The sequence below is a fragment of the Mobula hypostoma genome, chromosome 13, assembly GCF_963921235.1.
Source record: "Mobula hypostoma chromosome 13, sMobHyp1.1, whole genome shotgun sequence".
Classification (NCBI taxonomy): domain Eukaryota; kingdom Metazoa; phylum Chordata; class Chondrichthyes; order Myliobatiformes; family Myliobatidae; genus Mobula; species Mobula hypostoma.
In genome coordinates, this window is record NC_086109.1 from 10,805,923 (window position 1) to 10,818,112 (window position 12,190).

At 46.5% G+C, this 12,190-nt stretch overlaps 1 protein-coding gene across 5 annotated transcripts in view; it reads left to right on the forward strand.

Annotated features, from left to right (window-relative positions):
• The window catches only part of slc45a3 (solute carrier family 45 member 3), a 163,638-nt gene that overhangs the window by 80,062 nt on the left and 71,386 nt on the right, over window positions 1-12,190 (forward strand). For 3 of the 5 annotated variants that reach the window (XM_063065279.1, XM_063065277.1, XM_063065275.1), the window contains one exon: window positions 8,024-8,139. The exons of 1 other annotated variant lie outside the window; for it this stretch is intronic. The gene's annotated coding sequence lies outside the window, so the exon portion shown is untranslated. The remainder of the gene's footprint in view (window positions 1-8,023; window positions 8,140-12,190) is intronic. One more of the 5 variants, XM_063065278.1, reaches the window with a different exon arrangement.

Consider the following 12,190-nt stretch of genomic DNA (forward strand, 5'->3'; position numbering starts at 1 on the left):
TAGTTAGTTTTCGAGGGCCACTTTGTAGAAAGTGAGGAAGTAGAGGTGGAATGGTGTCTGCTCGCATCCAGTCTGGAGGGCTTGAAAGTTGGGGATTTCAGGGTTCAAATTAAATTTATTATCAAAGTATACACAGTCAGTGGCTGCTTTATTAGGTACAGGTGTACACCCTCTCATTTATGCAAATATCTAATCAGCCAATCGTCTAAGATAGCGCTGGTGAAAGATGGTGACGCCTTACTGATAACAAACAAATCTACTGATTACTCAATTAATCATACTTGCTTTGGACAATGATCGCAGCAACCAATAGCCTGTAACTTCCCTTCTGATCTGGCATTTTTGTGGTGTCAACTGAAGTCTCGAAGGCTGTGGCACGGCGTGTAGGGGCCAAATCGAAGCAGCAGGGGCCTAGGTCCGAGAGCGAGGAACAAGCTGATGCTTGGCCATTGCTGGAGAGAAACTTGGAGCCAATTCATAATGGCAGATCTGAGGTAATGTGAGCCAAGGCCCAAGAGCGAAGAATGAGCTGATGTTTGGCTCATTTAAGCACCGGCCAGATTGAAAAGATCAGGGTGTTTGGGCTGGAGGCGAGGGATTGGCCGGTGTTTCGCTCGCTGCTCAGCGAAGTTTACTCGTGTGCGCTGAGCTGAGGCTGTGGCCTGTAACTAACGGGCTCAGGCACCGGCTGCAGTGATGAATGTCAAGTCAAGTCGAGTCACTTTTTATTGTCATTTCGACCATAACTGCTGGTACAGAACACAGTAAAAATGAGACAACGTTTTTCGGGACCATGGTGCTACATGAAACAATACAAAAACTACACTGAACTACGTAAAACAACACAAAAACTACACTAAACTACAGACCTATCCAGGACTGCATAAAGTGCACAAAACAGTGCAGGCATTACCATAAATAATAAACAAGACAATAGGCACAGTGGAGGGTATAGTAGGTTGGTGTCAGTCCAGGCTCTGGGTATTGAGGAGTCTGATGGCTTGGGGGAAGAAACTGTTCCATAGTCTGGTCGTGAGAGCCCGAATGCTTCGGTGCCTTTTGCCAGATGGCAGGAGGGAGAAGAGTTTGTATGAGGGGTGCATGGGGTCCTTCACAATGCTGTTTGCTTTGCGGATGCAGTGTGTGGTGTAAATGTCTGTAATGGCGGGAAGAGAGACCCCAATGATCTTCTCAGCTGACCTCACTATCCGCTGCAGGGTCTTGCGATCCGAGTTGGTACAATTTCCGAACCAGGCGGTGATGCAGCTGCTCAGGATGCTCTCAATACAACCTCTGTAGAATGTGGTGAGGATGGCGGGGTGGGAGATGGACTTTTCTCAGCCTTCACAGAAAGCAGAGACGCTGCTGGGCTTTCTTTGCTATGGAGCAGGTGTTGAGGGACCAGGTGAGATTCTCCACCAGGTGAACACCAAGAAATTTGGTGCTGTTAACGATCTCTACGGAGGAGTCGTCGATGTTCAGCAGAGAGTGGTCGCTCCATGTCCTCCTGAAGTCAACAACCATCTCTTTTGTTTTGTTCACATTCAGAGACAGATTGTTGGCTCTTTGTGGCTGTGCAGTCACTTTCACGGGCTACAGTTCTGAATGTTGTTTACTTGCATTTTATTGTTTGCATGAATTGTTCTTTATTTTTGTTCATTGGGTGTCTGATTGTCTTTCTTGATGGGTTCTGTTGGGTTTCTTTATTTTGTGACTGCACATAAGGAGACGAATCTCAAGTTTGTATATGGTATAAAAACTTTGATAATAAATGTATTTTGAACATTGAGTGAGGCAGCAACTCAGTGTATAAAACCATAAAGACATGTTCAAGTTGTTTAGCTGTTGCTCAGATCAACCATCATCAGAATGGTGAAGAAATGTGATCTAAGTGACTTTGACCGTGGAATAACCTGGTTCCAGACAGGGTGATCTGTGTATCTCCAAAACTGCTGATCACTTTGGATTTTTATGCACAACAGTCTCTAGAACTTACAGAGAATGGTGTGGGAAACAGAAAAAAAATTACAATATACCACTCTGAGATTTGTTTTCGTGCAGCGATTCACAGTAGAACAGAGAAATACAATGGAATCAATGAAAAACTACACACAAATAAAGAGCAACACTCAACCAGTATGCAGAAGTATTTGCAGAGGAAGTTGCAGGGAGAGTTAATACAGAAACAGGCCTTTCAGCCTGAATCCCTGCCAACCATTAACCGCCTACTTACAATAATCCTACATTACCCTTGTTATTTTCTGACCACAGAATCAATTGCCCCAGATTCTGCTGCTCAGCTACACACAGTTTAGGTGACAGTGGCCAATCAGTCTGCCAACCTGTATGTCTTTGACACCTATGCACCTGAAGGAAGTCCACAAATGAGAACATTGAAACTCCACACAGACGGCGCCCAAACGACACACACACAGAGTGCTGGAGGAACTCAGCAGGTCGGTCAGCATCTGTGGAGAGGAATAAGCAGTTGGCGTATCAGGCTGAGACCGTTGATCAGGTCTCTGATGAAGGGGCTTGTCCCGAAACGTCGACAGTTAATTTCCCTCCGTAGATGCTGCCTGACCTGCTGAGTTCCTCCCAGCATTTTGTGCGTGTTGCTCAATATTTCTAGCATCTGCAGAATCTGGTGTCTCTGATGGACAGCTCCCGAGGTCAGGAACGAACCGGAGTCTCTGGCACTATGAGGCAGTGCTTCTACAAACTCCGCCTTTGTACTGCCAAAGCGAGTCACTAGAAAATCTGGATGTGTAGAAGTTGTACAGGAATACATAACAACTAAACAATTTGGAAAGTATGGATAGCCCATAAATAGGGGTTGAAGATTACCATGGTAACTGCAGAAATGCGGTATTTATGAAGTGCTCTGTGATGTTCTGAAAGGCATGTAAAAGGTGCTGTATGAATGCAAAGATTGTCTTCCTTCAGCATTGCAATGCCATTGTTAAAGCACATCAAACTACTTACTGATAGAACATGTTCAGTTCTTTTCCTGATCTGACCCTTTAACCCACTTAATAAAAAAAAGCATTCTTCTCCAAGTATCTTAGACTTCCTATCTGAGTGGCAGAAATGTCAGAGGGGAAATGTTGCATCCCTTTTAAGTAATTTGTTCAGTTTAATGAAAGTCAGTCGTGAAATTATGCAGGGAGGTGGTACCCTGAGACCTTTCTAACTTCTGTTACCCGTGTGCGTTATCAATAGGGATTGAAACAGAACTGATATCTTGAATTCATCACCTTTTGTCAGAGCAGATCACCATCAATCAGAAATTTCAGTCTATTGCTGCCTCCCTTTGCCTGTACTTCCCTTCCCTTTGCCTGTACTTCCCTTCCCTTTGCCTGCACTTCCCATTGCCTGTACTTCCCTTCCCTCCCTTTCCTTTGCCTGTACTTCCCTTTCCTCCCTTCCCTTTGCCTGTATTTCCCTTCCCTTTGCCTGCACTTCCCTTTCATTTGCCTGTACTTCCCTTTCCTCCCTTCCCTTTGCCTTTACTTCCCTTCCCTTTGCCTTTACTTCTTTTCCCTTCGCCTGTACTTCCCTTTCCTCCCTTCCTTTTTCCTGTACTTCCCTTTCCTTTGCCTATACTTCCCTCCTCTCCCTTCCCTTTGCCTGTACTTCCCTCCTCCCTTCCTTCCCTCCACCAGTACCTCACTTCCTTTCTTTCTGCCTGTACCTTACCTCTGTCCCTCCCTCCCTCCCTCTGCCTATCCCATCCTTCCCTCCATCCCCACTGCTTTTACTCACCCTTCATCTGCCTGTACTTCTTTTCTATCGGCCAATGTTTTCTGCCACCCTTCACCCCCCTTTCCCTTCCTCCAGCCCTGTCCTCTTTCCCTCTTCTCCCTCTTCCCCTTTCCTCCCCTCCCCTCTGCTCCCTTCACATCCCTCCCTTCCCTCTGCCCGCCTATTGCCCCCTCCTCGCCCTGCAGAGAGCTGATTGGAGTGGGTACAGTGCTGCATCACGGATACAAGCCGGCTTTGTGCTTGTGTTGTGTTATCCAACAAACCCAGCAGGCGTGCGGTTTGAGCCCAACGTGCTGACAAATTGCTCTGACTGTGGCTGGAACAATGGCAGCTTTTGATGAACTCTGTGCTGATTCACGCACCTCAGGCAGTTCGACCCATTTAAGAGGAGCATTTGTGTTTCTAGAACAGATCCAAAACTCTCATGCTGTTAAATCCACGCAAACGCCTCTGAAAGAGCAACTCAAAAACGGGGAGGCATAGTTACTGTAACGGTACCACAGTGCCAGTGACCCGGCTTCAATTCAGCTGCTGTCTGTAAGGAGTTTGTACGATCTCCCCAAGACCGTGTGGGTTTCCTCCGGGTGCCCCAGTTTCCTCCCACATTCCAAAGATGTATGGGTTAGTAGGTTAATTGCCCACAGGGGTATAATTGGGTGACGTGGGTTCATTGGGCCTGTTACTGAGCTGTTTCTTCAACTTAAATAAGAATGTGAAGAGCAAGCTCCCACAGCCAGCCACGTTCAATGGCCAGGGCCATTGTGTGTTGGAACTGTACCTGATTTTAGACATGGCTGGTTAAAGGGTGAATATTGGCCCATACTTCTCTGCAGGTGTTTGAAACAGAGTCCTTCAGTCCCATCTGCCTCGAGCACAAATCAGCCTCGCTCAGACGATTGTCTCTCTGGTAAGGAAGTTGTCCCTCAGCACGTCACTGAAAGCTTGTAGGTTCACTGGGAAATTCTTTGCCACAGATCGCTATGTAGACCAAGTCATTGGGTATATTTGAAGCAGAGGCGGAGAGGTTCCAGAGAGTCCGGAGGTGGAGAGGTTCCAGAGAGTCCGGAGGCGGAGAGGTTCCAGAGAGTCCGGAGGCAGAGAGGTTCCAGAGAGTCCGGAGGCAGAGAGGTTCCAGAAAGCCCGGAGGCGGATAGGTTCCAGAGGGTCCAGAGGCGGATAGGTTCCAGAGAGCCCGGAGGCGGATAGGTTCCAGAGAGCCTGGAGGTGGATAGGTTCCAGAGAGCCCGGAGGCGGATAGGTTCCGGAGAGCCCGGAGGCGGATAGATTCCAGAGAGCCCAGAGACGGATAGGTTCCAGAGAGTCCGGAGGCGGATAGGTTCCGGAGAGTCCGGAGGCAGAACCAGAGGCGGATAGGTTCCAGAGCGCCTGGAGGCGGATAGGTTCCAGAGTCCGGAGGTGGATAGGTTCCAGAGTCCGGAGGCGGATAGGTTCCTGAGTAGTAAGGGTGTCAAAGGTTATGGGGAAAAGGCAGGGGCATGGGGTTGAGAGGAATAATAAATCAGCCATGATGGAATGGTGGAGCAGACACAATTTGAGAAATGGTCTATTTCCACTTCTGTGGCTTATACTGTTATGATCTTGGAGTATGTTGAAAGTTTGGTACACCCATCATGGCCCAAAGGGCCTGTACAGAGCTGTACTGTTTCATGTTCTGTGTTCAGTCCTCTATGTTCTGTCAGCCACTGACACTGCAGAGAAAACAGTCCGAGTTTGTCTAGTTTCTACTTACTTCAAACCCTCTCATGCAAGCAGCAACCGGGTGACCCTTTCCAAAGTCTCCAAGTCCTTCCCGCGACAGGAGCAACCAGGATTGCACACAATCGCTGTGACTCTTTATGATGTCACAGCCCATTTGGCCCTTTTACCCTGGTAATGTTTTCCTCAGTGATCGATGGAGTATAATCATCCTTTCCACTTAGTTGTTAACCTTTTGTCAACCAACCTTCTCATTTCCACAAGTTTTTGTTTACTACCCTACCCTCACGGTCTTGTTACAATTACTTAAACGTGCCACGTCTCCATGCCTTGGTTGACTATTTTAAGTAGCACTTTACAGTATTGACTGTGGTCTGTTTGAGAGCACTGGTACCTCAGAATCCAAGTTCAAGTTTATTGTCATCTGACTGCACACATATACAACCAAATGTAACAACGCTCCTCCAGACCATGGTACACCCACAATATGTATATCACACACAGCACGTGAAATACAATATTACCACAAATATGTCAATGAAATATAATCCGAAGTACATGTGGTGTGCAGCATGGATAGACAGTAAGAGTGAACAACTCGCTGTCCTAGTGACGAGACCTCAGTGCTGGCCGGATATGCCTTAGTCTCACAACCTGGGGAAGAAAGCGGCCTATCCCAATCCACACATGCCAGGTCCTTTCTGATATCATCAAAATCAGCCTCTCGCCAACTTAGAATCTCAAACCGAGGACCAGATCTTATTCTTTTTCCATAATTACCTTGAAACTAATAGCATTATGATCACTGGATGCAAGGTGTTTCCCGACACAAAGTTCTGTCACCTGCCTTGTCTCATTCCCTATTAGGAGATGTAGTATCACACTCTCTCTAGTTGTGACTTCTAAGTACTGATTAAGGAAACGCTCCTAAACACATTTGACAAACTTTATCCCATCAAGCCCTTTTACAGTATGGGAATCTGTAAACACTCCAGCCAGTTGATTAGCACAGGTCTTCAGTACCAGCCAGGTACACTACCTGGACCAGGTGCTTTCTGTGGATTCACCCTCCTGAAGGAGGTGCTCAGAGACCGAGATCACAGGGTCATCAGGTGCTGTGGGGTTCATGAAGGTGACTCCATGCTTACTCAAACAGAGTGACCATACCCTTTCCTATAATGTACTTATCCAAATGTATTTTAAATATTGTAATTGTACCCACTTCTACAATTTATTCAAAGGTTTCAAAGCTACATTTAATGTCAGGGAAATGTATACAATATACATCCTGAAATGCTTTTTTTTCGCAATCATCCATGAAAACAGAGGAGTGCCCCAAAGAGTGAATGACAGAACTGCAAAGCCCCCCCCCATATCCCCCCTCCCACTCGTAAGCCCCCACCAGCAAAAATAAGCATATCGGCACCCAACACTGAGCGTGCAGCAAAGCATCAGCAAATACACACACTTGCAGTAACCCAAAGACTACTCGTTCACCTGGTATTCGACATACCACAGGCTCTCTCTCTCTCTCTCTTTAATAAACTCAGTCAGCTCCATCATGGGCACTAGCCTCCCCAGCATCCAGGGCGTCTTCTAGGAGCGATGCCTCAAAATGGTGGCGTCCATCATTACGGACGTGCCCTCTTCTCATTGCAACCATCAGGGAGGAGGTACAGGAGCCCGAAGGCACACACTCAATGATTCAGGAATAGCGTCATCTCCTCTGCCATCAGATTTCTGAATGGACAGTGAACTCATGAACTACATTTTTTTCTTTTTGCACTAGTTATTTAATTTAACTTTAAATATATATTTACCGTAATTTACAGTTTTGATTATGCATAGCAACAAATTTCACAACATTTGCTAGTGGTATTAAACCTGATTCTGATTCTACAACGGCGAAACACATGCAAGTCCTGTTCTATTGTGTAACCAACCAACAAGGTGCAGCAGTTGGAGCCAAGAAGTAACCAAGTTTATGATTGGCTGACTGTAGGGTGCGCCATTGGAAATTGGGGACAAATCCCTTTCGGTCTACTCCGAGCAGCTCCGGGGATTTGGATCAAAGGATTCTATTTGGTTTGGGTGGCTGTTGACGTTACTCCCTTCTATTGTCTGCATGCCTTGTTTCTTTCTCTTTGTGGGCACTGGGGAGGTTGGTCTTACTTTTTGAAGTTGGGTTCTTTCGGGTTCCTTGCTTTGCGACAGCCTGTTAGGCAAACAAATCCCAAGGTTGTATAATTTACACATTTGTTGATAATAAATGCACTTTGAATCAACTGGTCTGTCAACGGTAGAAAGGGAAATGTTTTTTTTTAAATCTGAGCTTGGTGTCTTTACTAAGTTTAGAACTTCCCAGTATTTGTTGTCTGGAATATAATGGCACTTGGCAGATGATCACACTCCACTCATTGGCCTCTGTTTGATCTCGTTGATGTGGATCTCTCTTGAGAGTAGGAGGCTGAGGGGTGACCTAATAGAGAACTCTAAAATATGTTTTAACATACTGGATACTGAGTGTTTTTCCATTTGTCAGGAAGAGAGGAACTAGAGGTTGGAATATAAGATCATACTCAAGAAATCGAGCGATGAATTTGGAAGGAACTTCTTTACCCAAAGACTGGTGAGGATGTGGAAACTGCTCCCAGAGGGGTGAGTAGTACAGACGCATTTAAGAGAAGGTGGGAGGGAGGGGACCCTGAGTGACCACTTTGGTTTTTTGAGAGAAAGCAGGAGTTAGGTAATTGTGGGTTCAAGAAGGTCAAGACTAACAGCCCAGTGGAGTGTTGTGGGTCTGCTACATCCCCGGAGGTGTCATGTTTCCATTAAGTTGTTTAGACCATTGATAAATTACCCCGTGACGCTGATCCAGAGGAAAAATCTAAGTTTTTTCCCTTGGCATTCTCACAAAGCACCAACTCTTTGCTCCAAAATAAATGTCTTCCCTGGGTTACAGCAGAGTTTCGATCCTGAGAACTGTCCATAACCTGCGCGCCATTCACAAGCGGAAAATTAAGCCACAGAGTTCCCAGTGGACAGGGGTTGCCCCAGCCAGAAAGTCCATACCTCTAGTCTGCTAAATGTCTGGTCTCACGTCAGGTGTTCGTAATCTGGGGTGGACCTGCACTAAAGCCGACTTTCATGGTCATTTTCCTTGGGGGTCTACTTCTGGGACCTTGCTGTGTGCAATTTGGTGGCCGCTGTTCAGAAGCTCTTCACTGGCCTTGAAGTGTTTCGGGATGTCTTGAAAGAATGATCAAGCTGCAGGGTTGTTTGCCATAGTTTGCAAAGTCCACAACTTTTCACACAGAGTTGTGACAGTGTTAGTTTTGATAGAGGTTTCTTTTTGTCACATGTACCAATATACAGTGGAAAATTCATCTTGCATACTGTTCACATGAGCTAGAACAATGTAAAATAATAATGCGGAAAAAAGTGTAAAAGCAGAGTCAGAAGCTTTCTTGTGGCGTTGGGATAAGCATTGCAAATTCTTTGGTAGCAAAAAATGATCTAGTGCTTTCCCGGCATACATGACGAATAAACTCTTCTTGGGCTTCCAGCCGGGTACAGGTATCGATTACAACCAATATGTATCGATTTTAACAAAGATGAAGATCCCGCTCTAAGCAAGAACTGGGATTTGATTATAAGCAAGGTGGTAGAGCGGAGACCTGATTGGATGCAGCCTAACCAATCAGGAGGGACGGACTACAGGGATATAAATACCACCGGACTAGACCTGCCCAGGCATCATCCCCGCAGATGATGGCAGAGTTTGTCATCGAAGCGTTGGTTATAATTGAAACCTGGAAGCCTGAGAAGAGTTTATTTCTTCAGAAAGGAATTGGATAAATCCTCAACAAGGAATGTATTGCAGGGACGTGAGGGCAAGAGCAAAGGACTGTTCTTTACAAGAACCCACGCAGACATCGTGGTCTGAGAGGCTGTCCATTGAAAGATAAACACATGGGTTTCTGCAGATGCTGGAAATCTTGAGCAACACACTCAAACTGCTGGAGAAACTCAGCAAGTCCGGCAGCATCTATGGAGGAGAACAGACGGTCAACATTTCAGGCTAAGACTTTTTATCAGGACTAGAAAGGAAGTGGGGAAGAAACCAGAATAAAAAGGCAGGGGGAGGGGAAGGAGTACAAGTTGGCAGAGGATGAAGTAAAAAGCTGGGAGATGATAGGTGGATACTGTAAGGAGCTGAAGAAAAGGGAATCTGATAGGAGAGGATAGTGGGCCATGGGAAAAAGGGGTGGCGGAGGAGAACCAGAGGGAGATGATGAGCAGGTGAGGAGAAAGGGTGAGGGGGGAGCCTGAGTGGGGAGTGGAAAAAGAAAGGGGGGCAGGAGAGATTGCTGGAAGTTCCTATTTTCATTGATCTTTCAATTATTAAGAAAGACACAAGGCTACAGATGCTGAAATCTGTAGCAAAACAAAAAGCAGGGGAAGAACTTGGCTGGTCAGGAAGCATCTGTGGACAGAAGTGAACAATCAGTATTTCAGGCCAAGACCTTCAACAGGTGATGAAGGTGATAATGAACCACTTCCCCCTCACCTTTCACCTGCCATCTTGTTCTCCTCTCCTACCCTCCACCTTCTTTCCCTGGCTTCTGCCCTCTTCCTATCCAGTCCTGATGAAGCGTCTCAGCCCAAAACAGCTTCTGTTTCTTCCCCTCCATAGATGCTGCTCGACTTACTGACTTCCTACAGCATTGTGTGTGTGTGTCTCCCCCTGAAACGTACTGTGATCTCAAATACAGCTCTCGGAAGCTGAATATTTGGATATCAACTAATATGGTTCAGATACTTAAGTGGCTTTGAAGCTTAATCCCGCTAGATGTGCGGTTAGTCTGAAGGCTCAGTCTGGGAGGGAGAACAGTCAAATGTATGTTGTTAGCCCCCAGAATCTGCTCCAATATCGAGCTGTTGGAGGAAGCTTGCAGTCCAATGCGCTGCTGTTCCAATACCAGATGGTGATGCAGCTTGGCTAACAAGCCAGGATGTATACAGATGAAAAAGAAAGGGGAGTTAGGCAAAAAGCTAAAAAATGACCATTTCTGATACAAACGTCTCAGCCCGAAATGCTTTTTCCCCACCTTAGAAGCTGCCTGACCTGCTGAGTTCCTCCAGCATTTTGTGTCTGTTGCTGTAGATTTATCGATGCTTTGAATCAAGTGCTTGTCTTACTCATTCAGTATTGGCTTAATAAGCACACCGAGAAAATAGCACTTATAAAAAGTAACACGCACAAAACGCTGGAGGAACTCAGCAGGTTAGGCCGCTTCAATGGAAAGGAATGGACGGGCATTGTTTTGGGCTGAGACCTTCCATCAAAACCTGACCACAAGCCCTAATGAAGGGTTTCAACCTGAAATGCTGATCCTTTATTCCCAACCTGGGGTCCACAGATCCCTTCCTTAATGGCATGAAAACAAGTTAGGAATCTCTGCTTTTCACAGGTGCTGCCTGACCTGCTGAGTTCCTCCAGCATTTTGCGTGCGTGTGTGTGTGTGTGTTACTCTGGATTTCCAACATCTGCAGAATCTCTTGTACTTAAAAACAGCAGCGCTTCAGGCAAGCCCTGTTCCGTTGGATGTAATTAGTGTTATTAAAGTAAGAAAAAGTCAGACAGATGGAGGGGGGTTGAGAAAGTTGTGCACCTGTCAGTATTGCAGTGAAAGTAGTTTATTTAGACTTTAGAAGACTCTCATTACCTTGTGTCACGAGGTAATTATTATACAGGTGGCGAGAAGCAGGGTGGTTAAGAGCAGAAAAGCGAAGAATAGGAGTGATAAGTGTTCTTCAGCTCGAGGGTTAGCTCATCACTTCTTTAATTTTGATTGCTGACCTCCCGTTCTCCATTTAGTAAAAGTAGTTTGGGACTCAGAATGTAATGTTGAGAAGGTAAGGGATTACAGAATATGGGAATCACTCTCATGAGAGGGTACTATGCAGCATCTATTTTCTGAAGCCTCATTCACACCAGTCTGGTCACCTGAAAAGAAAGCTAGACATGGACAGAGAGCGCGGGGTTGGCCAGCACAGCAGCAGAACACACTGCGACGCCAGTTGTAAGATCAGGTTCAGTCCCCGCTGCCGCCTGTAAGGAGTTTGTGCATTTTCCCCGTGACCGCGTGGGTTTCCTCCAGGTGCTCCGGTTTCCTCCCACAGTCCAAACATATACGAGTCGGGATGAGTACTTTGTGGGCGTGCCATGGTGGCGCCAGAAGCACGGTGACACTTGTGGACCCACCCGCGGATTTCACTGCATGTTTCGATTCTTCAGTGAACTTTGGATGGGTACGTGGGTGAGAGGGGCATGGTAAAGGTGCAGGCTGACGGGACCAGGAAGAATAATAGTTCGGCACCGACTAGGTGGGTTGATGGGGTTTTACCTACTCTGTGGTGCTCTATGTCTTTAGCACACTGGTTGAACGCCCAGTTGGTGCGGTCTTCTGTCGACTCTATTGTGTTGGCGCATGGCCAAGTAGTTAAGGCGTTGGTCTAGTGATCTGAAGGTGGCTAGTTTGAGCCTCAGCTGAGGCAGCGTGTTCAGCAAGGCACTTAACCACACATTGCTCTGCGACGACACCGGTGCCAAGCTGTATCAGCCCTAGTGCCCTTCCCTTGGACAACATCGGTGGCGTGGAGAGGGGAGACTTGAAGCATGGGCAGCTGCCGGTCTTCCATACAA